The following is a 9,545-nucleotide window of genomic DNA, read 5'->3' on the forward strand; positions in this document are numbered from 1 at the left end:
AGAGAGAGATTAGATGGCATTATTACTTGGCTCTAGCCCACTGTCAGGAATTTGGAGTTATCTTTGATCAGAATTTGTCATTTAACTCCCATATAAAGCAGATCTCTAGGATGCCTTCTTTCATTTAGTAATATTACAAAAATTAGACACATCCTGTCACAGACAGGATGCAGAAAATAATCCATAGGCATTTGTTACTTTCTAGGCTGGATTACTGCAACTCTTTTATTATCGGTTGCCCTAATAAAGTCATTAAAACGCTCATTAATCCAAAACGCTGCAGCACGAGTACCTGACAGGAACTGAGGAAAAGAGATCACATCTTCTCCTGGTTCTAGCTTCTCTGCACTGGCTCTCTGTAAAATTTTTAGAAATAGAATTTAAAAAGTGTCCTCTCACCATATAAAGCTCTCCATGGTCAGGCCCCTTCTTATCTTGAAGAGCTCATAGTACCCTATTACCCTCATAGAACACTGCGTTCTCTGATGCTGGGCTACTTGTGGTTCCTAATAGTCTCGTAGAACAAGGAGCCAGAGCCTTCAGTTACCAAGCTCTCTCCTGTGGAACCAGCTTCCAGTCGAGGTTCCTGGAAGGCAGACACCCTCTCGACATTTAAGAGTAGGCTTAAGACTTCCTCTTTTGATAAAGTTTTAATAGTTAATGACTGGGTCAGGTGAGTCTGGAACATCCCTTAGTCTATGTCTGCTATAAGGCCTAGACTATCGGTGGATTTCCATGGTGCATGAGCTCCTTCTTATCCTCTCTCTCTTTTATGCACTATTCATGTCCCTCATTATATGCATGTTACTAAACTTTACTTCTTCCCGGAGTTCTTGTGCTTTATTGTCTGCAGGTTCTTATCGATCGGTGGAGCCTCCTGCCATGGTCCTGCTGGATTGCCATTACCAATACTGTTGTTGCTATGCACCTTGTCTGTCTGTCTGTCTGTCTCTCTCTCTGTCTTCTGTCCGTCTCTCTCTCTTCTCATTTCTCTCCTCTCACCCCAACTGGTTGAGACAGACGAACCACCCCACCTAGAGCCGAAGGGCTGTCTAGTTTCCTGCCTGTTAAAAGGCAGTTTTTCCTTGCCCTTGTCAGCGGAATGCTTGCTCATGTGGTATGTTGGGTCTCTGTAAATAATGTTATAAGGAGTTTGGTCCTAGATCTGCTCTATTGAAAAGTGTCCTGAGATAACTTCTGTTATGAATTGGCCTATACAAATAAAATTTGAATTGAATTAAAAATCTTCAATCCGTTCAAATCTAGAGTAAAAAGCACCGAGATCTAAAACAGTTGTGGATGGTAAACAGTCAATGTATGACAGCTTCTGATTATTGATTATTGATCAACTACATATAGAACATAGCTCTAGAGTTTATACACTGTTTAATGAGGAGATGTTAAAGTGTATAGATTTAAATAAGTACATCAGTATTGTCAGCTTCCTGTTCCTTCAAACTTTTTGTTTTGTTTGTTTTTCGGCTTTTGTGCTGAAACATGTATCACCTCGGACAGAAACAGGTTAATCTCAATTTGATTTATTATGAGCACCTACAAACTGGAAACAACTGGACATCAGAACTAAAGGAACTAAAGGAGAACTGTCAGAGATATTATTCACTTTGTAAAGATGAATGTCAGGAAACATATTTAATATTTGTGTTTGAAAATAATTTACTATGTTTGTACCTGAACTCTGAACTGATTGTTGATAGTGTGTCTTAACGGTAGTGTGAACCCTATTTTCACCAGCAGATGGCAGCAGTGATTTCTTTATTGTCATTACAAGGTTATTAAAACTCCACAGTAAAAATCCCTGCATATAGAAAGACTTTTAATTTGAAAGGTCAGTTGTCATTTTCAGAACAGCTGCTCCATCCATTGAAATATAGAAAAGTACCAGTACAAATGTACTCCATTACAAGTAAAAGTCCTGCATTCACAATCTTTCTTAAGTAAAAGTACAGCAGAATTCTCAGCCTCATGTAAAAGTATCAGTAATAAAAGTACAGAAGTAATTTCAGCTCCATGCAGTAAAGGTACACATTGTGCAGTACAATATCTCTGATTCCATGTGACATTATTACATTAATGTTAATTGTTAATAATGATCATCGTTGTCAATCAATAATCAATATTAAAGAAGTGTTGTACCAGCAGCAACATGAGATGAAAACATTAATAATTAATAATTATGATAAAATATGAACAATATTCTGCATAGAGTATACTTTCTGGTACTTTCAGTTTATTATAACGGAAATAGTTTTGTACTTTTACTTAAGTGATATTTTTAATGCAGACCTTTAATTATTAGTTTAGTTTTATTATAGTTATTAGTATTTCCATTTCCAGTAGTATTACTGTTACTGAAGTATTTGAGTACTTCTTCCACCACTGCTGTGGTGGCCCTGGCGTGTGTTCTGGCTGTACTTTGTTGAGTCTTCTTTTGTTAGTTGAGTCTTGAGAACAGCTGATCCTGGCACAGTCACACCTTCACTGCCTAACACAGCGTCAAGTTCGATCAGGTTAACTGACAGATCAGAGAGCAGCTTTGTGTTCAGATGACAGCTGAACTGTGCTGCTGTAAAAGCTTTTCTGATGTGAACAAGACAACGGAGAGATGCCCTCCGCCTTCACCATGCCGACTCTACAGGGAATTCACCAAGATCCGTCGAGGAGACGTGCTGCTGTTTGAACTCGCAAGTCAAAGAAAATACAAGAAGCTGATTGTTCCCATGTCAGCAGACCTTTAGAGAGTCTAAACCACTGGTTCCTACTGACAACAAACATCTCATAATAATATTAATAAAAATAATTATAAACTTTATTTATAAATGCCTTTACATGGTGTTGTACAGTGCAAACACTAGAAAGTTTAAATAAGAAATAACAATAGGAAAACAATAAAAAAGTCTTGTTTAACTTCATCTAAATATGGTATGTCCCAATTTTGGGGAAAATGAGATGAAATATGTGCCAAAAGCAGCAAAACATACCTATACCGAAAAATCCCAAATGTCTGTCAAATTGGCAGATTATTGGATTATTCTTACTAGTTAATTAAAACAGTTAAATAGACAGCATTAACCTCTGCCATGTATCTATAGCACCGACATCTGCCCTGTATCTCTAGCACTGTAATCTGCTTGCTGCATTTACACAAAAAAGACTGAAAATAGTAAAAACTACAAGCATTAAAAAGTAAAACACATTGTAATAAACTCCATTGATATTGAAATATCATATCAATTAGTTCTCTACTAGATTACTGCTATAAAATGGCTGCAATTTATGTAAAAAATATGTGGCAGAGAAACTGCAGTTTTATTGTCAGTGAATATCTCTGTGGTGCAATTGCTTTTTTAGTCTTGTCCAGGTCTCCACGGTGGACAGGAGGTTGTACGTCTCACTCAGGGACACTTGAAGTTGTTTAACGTCCTCTTGGATCCACATTCTTCATGTACAGTTTATAATCTTCATGTACCAGAAAATGTGTCATCAATGTTACTATATAATGTTATTTGGTTGGTTTATTCTATTTCCTGTCAGCCATCCTGGGAGAGAGATCGAACCCCTGACCTTTCGTCTATGGTTTCCCTGCAAGAATGCTGAAAATGTGAACACAGTCTATGAAAGGCATTCAGTCCTCTTAGTGACTTTTAATGTGGAAAAAGGTGACATCAGGCAGGTTTAAATAAACACCAGAAAGGTGAACCTCCTCTTTTGAGAAATATTTGGTTGTACAGGGTTCCCTCAGCACACAATCTGACAACACTGGTCCGTTGTACAACACAACTTTTATTAAATCGTAGCTGTCACCACAGACAACATACAACTTCATGAATCTATCCCGCTCGCTCTCACTTGACTCTCTGCCACCCTAGGTTTAGCACAGTACTACAATATAAGGAGAGAGTGATTACTCAATGAGTACCAACTGTGATCATCAACTCACCTGGTGCTGCTCTCACAAGCCTTCCCCCCACCTCTCTCTCCTGCAGCTGAGTGTTAACCACACCCACATCCACAGAGAGGTTTTAGATAAAATAATGTTTTTACTTTCATGGCCAATAAATGAACTGCTGGAAGTTAGCTAACGAGCTAACCACTAACACACTAGTTTAAACAGTGATCTTAGCAGTCCCGACTCTGTCTAATCCAACTGGACATAGTGCTGTGCGCGGTGGAGTTGGCAGGTTGAATGAAGCCTGGTTACGTAGCTGCCTGTGACGGCATCCACCTGTAACTCACAGCAATGCCCTTAATTATACATCATTTTAATCCTTAATATGATTTAAAGGTGTGAGTTGTATAAAAATGACCCACTGTACAGTTGTTATGAACAAGGAAATTAGCTATAGAGACCAAAACAGTTTTTCGTACCAGGTTGTAAACATTTATTTGTGCTGTCAAGTTGTGCATTTTAATATGGGGCCTCACTGCTGGATTCAGCCTAAAGTGGCCCTAAGAGGTACTACAGGTTTTTACCAAAGTTTTCAAAATGCAGGACTTTTCTTTTCCAACCACCACAACGTAAAATGGTGCCGAGAGAAATCCAAAAAAACTAAAAAAAACCTAAAACTCAGCAGAAGCAAGTCGTCAAGTGTTGGTGATCTAATTTCACTTCTACAACAGGACCAAACATTCAGCTTCTGCTCAGCTTACACATCTATCACATCTAACAGATCAAGCCTATTTTGTGACATCTTAACTGTGCCATGCTGTGCCAAACCAGGCCAGCATAGGATGGATTGAGTAGAAAAGAATCAAAAACACATTAAAGTCTCCACCCACCACATAACTGCAGTTTTCTCCTCAGGGCTTTAACAAACCCACTTACATTCAGTCCAGATATAGACCAGCCCGACTCTGATCTGCTTAACACACTGCAGCGCTGCAATTGAAAATCAATTGAGGGATGATGAATGGCGGGCATTAGGCTGCTGTGGCGCCGGGCGAGATTCAGGTAAGGCCGATGTAAACAAAGCGAGCGCTGCGGTCTGAGAGCGTCGGAGACGTTCGTTAGCTGTGTCACAGCTGATGAATGGACCAGCTTCGAGAAGACCCCGAAGACTATAAATTATATTTCCAATGTTAACTTAATGGAGGAACACAAATCATCCATGGTGGCAGGCCGAGGGCAGAAACCCGAGAGTCCAGGACCAGAACCAGGAAGAGTTCAAAAACTCTTCAGTCTCAAGAGACGTTACAGCTCTCCAGCAGTAAGTATGTATACTACTACCACCCCATTACAATGTACTGAGAAATGTAACTAAGTACATCTACTCAAGTACTGTCCAAGTACAAAGGTTCCTGCACTTTTCCAAATTGGCCAAACATTGTACTTTTACTTCAGTACATTTATTTGTAAGCTGGAGTTTTTTCTAAGAAGAAATGAAAAATGCCTTTTTAACCCTTTAAGATTGCATCCCCATACTTAACAATGTATGCCAAAACATTTACAGTAAAATATTTTATCTTTATCTTTATATCCAAATTCAATCTTTTTTCTCTTCCTGTAAAAAAAAGTGACATATGCTTAAGTAAGTGTGAACTAACCTCTGTGACCTTCCCCGTATGTTTGTGAAGCTCAATGTGGTCGGCTCTGGCTATCGCTGTCTTGACAGTTCTGACACTCCCGGCTAATAAAAAAATGGTCAAAGCAGAAAGAAGCCTGATTACTTAAAACAGCTGTTACCTGCATAACTTCTGCATAACTTTAATCCTTAATATAATTTAAACAGTGAGTTTTATAAACATACAGTACGGGGATATCAGCTCTAGAGTCCGAAAGGGTGTAAACATGTTTATTTTTGCTGTAAAGTTTGACATTTTAATATGGGGCCTTATGACTCACTGCTGGATTCAGCCTCTAGTGGACATTAGAGAAACTGCAGATTTTGCCAACATTTAGGTTTCAAAAAGTCTTTTCCATCCCCCACAAGGCAAAATGGTGCTGAGAGAAATTCAATTTTTTTTTTTTTATTACTTCAGTGTTGGCTTGGAGCCATGGAGGTTGCTGATTGATCGAAACAACAATGCTAATGTTAGCTTTGTCAGTTGGTTCAACAACTAGTGGGTGTAAATAACAACTAATCTCTTCATCGGAACGAGTTGGTTTTAATTTATCGATGCGTAAATTTCCACTTTGTAAACACTGACATTAGCACATGGCTATGTTTGAATTTAGGAACAGCTGCTGCAGTCAGCTCCCGGAGAGCATTTAACATTACAGATTACATAAAACACATGACATGATTGACTCGGCAAGATGTGCATTAGTACATTATCTACTGCATGTACGTATATATGTACCAACAGCTCAGTCTCCATCTCTATAAACTCAGGTTTGTGTTTTTCAAAGCCACATAACTTATTTAAAATCCTAGAGGACATCAAAAAACTCCAAAGATACAAAACATGTTGGACTGAATTTTGGGGAAATATGTCTAAAATTAGTTTTATGCCGTCAGTCATTTCATCATGCAGGGATTCACTTCATTCAGTAACAACACAGCAGGTCTTTTTGAAGTCGGCTCTTTATAATCTGTTATTTCCATCCAGATGGTTGGATTCTCATTCAGTTCCCACTCCTCCACGAACTCTCATTAGTTGGTTTCATTTTTTGCTGTCAATCATTTTATTTAAATGAAAAAAATTACTTGCGGCTGTGGCTCAGAGGCAGAGCGGGTCGTCCACTAATCAGAAGGTTGCTGGTTTGATCCCCGGCTACTCCCACCACATGTCGAAGTATCCTTGAGCAAGATACTGAACCCCGAATTGCTTGGTGTGTGAATGTGTATTTCTGTTCGATGGATCTTTCCATCACTGAGTGTAATGTGTGTTTAAAAGGGTGAATGGTGGCAATCGTTGTGGAGTTATATCAGTGGCTTTTGAGTGATGAAGACTTAACCAAGGCCACTCTAATAATCAGCATGGGATACCTTACCAGGTCCATTTACCATTCTCTTTCTATTCCTCTGAAGCAGACTGAATTCAAACAGGACCAGCAGTCAGCAGACCTCTTCTTTGACTTCTAGCATTTCCTGCACACAAGTTTTTATGTTTTATTGCATTATATATATGTAAATATAGTCTTTGTCTAGTAGTCTACAATGTTAAAGCACCAGTATGTAGGATTTCACCAGCAGGATCCTAAAATGTGCATGCTTGGCCAGTGAATGTTGCAAGTTGCGGGTACGTAGAAAAAATATTGGAAAAATGACCACCCGTATGCGTAGGTAACAGGGTCACAGGGCCGTTCCAGAGGGCTGCCACATTCTGTGCTACTGTAGATGAACCATTGGCGGTCCACTGACCATGGTAGTCCGTAGAACAGGCCTGTTTCCCGATGTGTTTAACCACAAAAATAAGCAAAGCTAATATTTTTTCATTGCAATGAGAGCTAAAGGTCGGACCCAAGAATCAACTGCAAAAAACATGAGCGGGCCCAGCAACCTTCTTGCCCAAGTGACGCACAATGATCAGCAAATTTGAGCCCGCTAATATTAAGTGCATTTTGATAACCGCGACAGGTAGGTCGAAGCGGCGGCTACGGCAAAGGCACAATATGGGGCGGAAGCAGAGAAAGGCGCCTACGCGGAGCAAACTTATAAACCCGCCAAAAACCGCTTTAACCACCGTCCCAGTCAAGGCAGATACAGAGGCCCCCATCAGTTATTGGCTGATGTTCATCAAACTGAAGATGTCGCGGCAGAATAATTCCATTAATATCCTCTACTCTTTTGCTGTTTAGGGTTGAAGAATACGTTGCTTTTTTTTTCAGTCCGGCAGCCTCCCATCAGCATGCACATTCCAACACAGCGTCTACACTTTTTGTTAATTTGCATTGCTTCTTCCTGGAAAAGCATGTAGTTACAGGCTCCAACAAGTGTGTCCAATGACAAGGATATAAGAGAGGATGGTTGAAGAAGAGCCGCAATTTGTCCCCCGGAGGGGCGCTCTTTGATACGGAGGGTACTCGCAGTTCCCTTTTGCACCAGCGCTCCCCACAAGTCAGAAGTTAATGTGTCTTGTCATTCGGCAGTGGGCGCTTGTGTCCGGGGCCCTCCTGCTCTGTGACAGAATGTCACCAAAGAGCTCACAAAGAAGTAAGTATGCTCCCCGCTCACAATCATCTTCCTCCAGTTTTTCTCATTTCCTGAAGCCCGTTTTTTTTTTTTTTTTTTTTTTTTTTTTTTTTTTTTTTTTTTTTTTTTGTTTTTTTTTTTTTTTTTTTTGTTTCTTTTTTGTTTTTTTTTTTTTTTTTTTTTTTTTATTTGTTTTTTTTTTTTTTTTTTTGGATGCTGGCCTGCAGAACAACCTGAAGCTTTGAGCAGTTTGTGTCTGTTTTTCTGAAGGGCGCTGAGATGCCGACATAGGATGATGCGGCAATGCATGGGAGAACACAATCAAATTACAGTGTTTCCCCACACTGTGAAGCAAACCTGTAATCCCTCCTGGATAATCTTGCGGTTATGGTGCATAATCGCAGCAGAAAACTCGGCAAGGGCTTGGGCCATTTTAGTAAACGGACTTTATAAATACATTGTAATGGAAAGAAGCTTTTTTACAGCAGCTCTGACACCGTATGTCCATTCTGTCAGGGCCCATACTCGCGTTCCACATAGGCATACAGCCTCCGCTTTCACTCGAGCTGTTTCTGCCATCTGTAGACCAAGACATGATAGATTCAGCCTGGCCCGAATAAGGTGTATAGGCTTTCCATGACACAGAAAAAACGCCAGAGCCACCCCGGTTGACTTTGCAAGCTTCAACTTATATTCTTCCAGATTTAACTGGCCATAACAGTGGATGTAAATGGCGTTGGGGCTGATCCCTGGCGCATCCCTCCTGGCTGCCAACCGCCGTTAACTTTCCCCAGCGAACCAAACGTTCAGCGGACCCATCCATAACATGCCCAACCAAACCGTAGGGTTTGGAAAATTCCCATGTTCATCGGAGAACTTTTTATCTGTAGCGAATTCTGGGCATCCAGCCCGCCTCAGAGCAGTCCACAAATCCAAGGAAAGCTCTTGTATTCTCGCCATATCCATACCGTGTGTGTAACGGATGCAAACCTGTCCATTTGTAGGATTTGAAGGCTTCATCAACCAAGCCCCGCCCCCCGCGCCCGCCCCCGGGAAGCGCCGCAATCTTTTACGGTATTTCTGTGAGCTGTGGCTTTTGCAGACAGCAACAGAGCTGCCCCTTCGTCTAGACTGTTGAGTAGCCTGATATTTCTCCCATGTCCCTGATCTGCCATTTACAGTAAAAAAGCCTGGTCCCTAACACTGCACAAAAACTGTCGGCATGGGAAAGCAGAATATGCATCAACCTGCTTGCATATAACTCAAGCCATGAATAGAGTCTAGAAATAGTTCAGAGCTTAAGCTCTGGTCTGTGTTACTGAATCCCTTTTGGGGATATCTTGGTAAATCGCTGTGGCAGGACCGCTATCGCTTACTCCCCCCCAAAATCGGAGCCGGCAAACAGTTCTGGAGGGAGAGTTGCCAGAGTCTACAGAGGAGGCGGCGGTTGTC

This window comes from Morone saxatilis, unplaced genomic scaffold (assembly GCF_004916995.1).
Source record: "Morone saxatilis isolate NCDOM2014 unplaced genomic scaffold, NCSU_SB_2.0 Contig3, whole genome shotgun sequence".
In the NCBI taxonomy this organism is placed as follows: Eukaryota; Metazoa; Chordata; class Actinopteri; family Moronidae; genus Morone; species Morone saxatilis.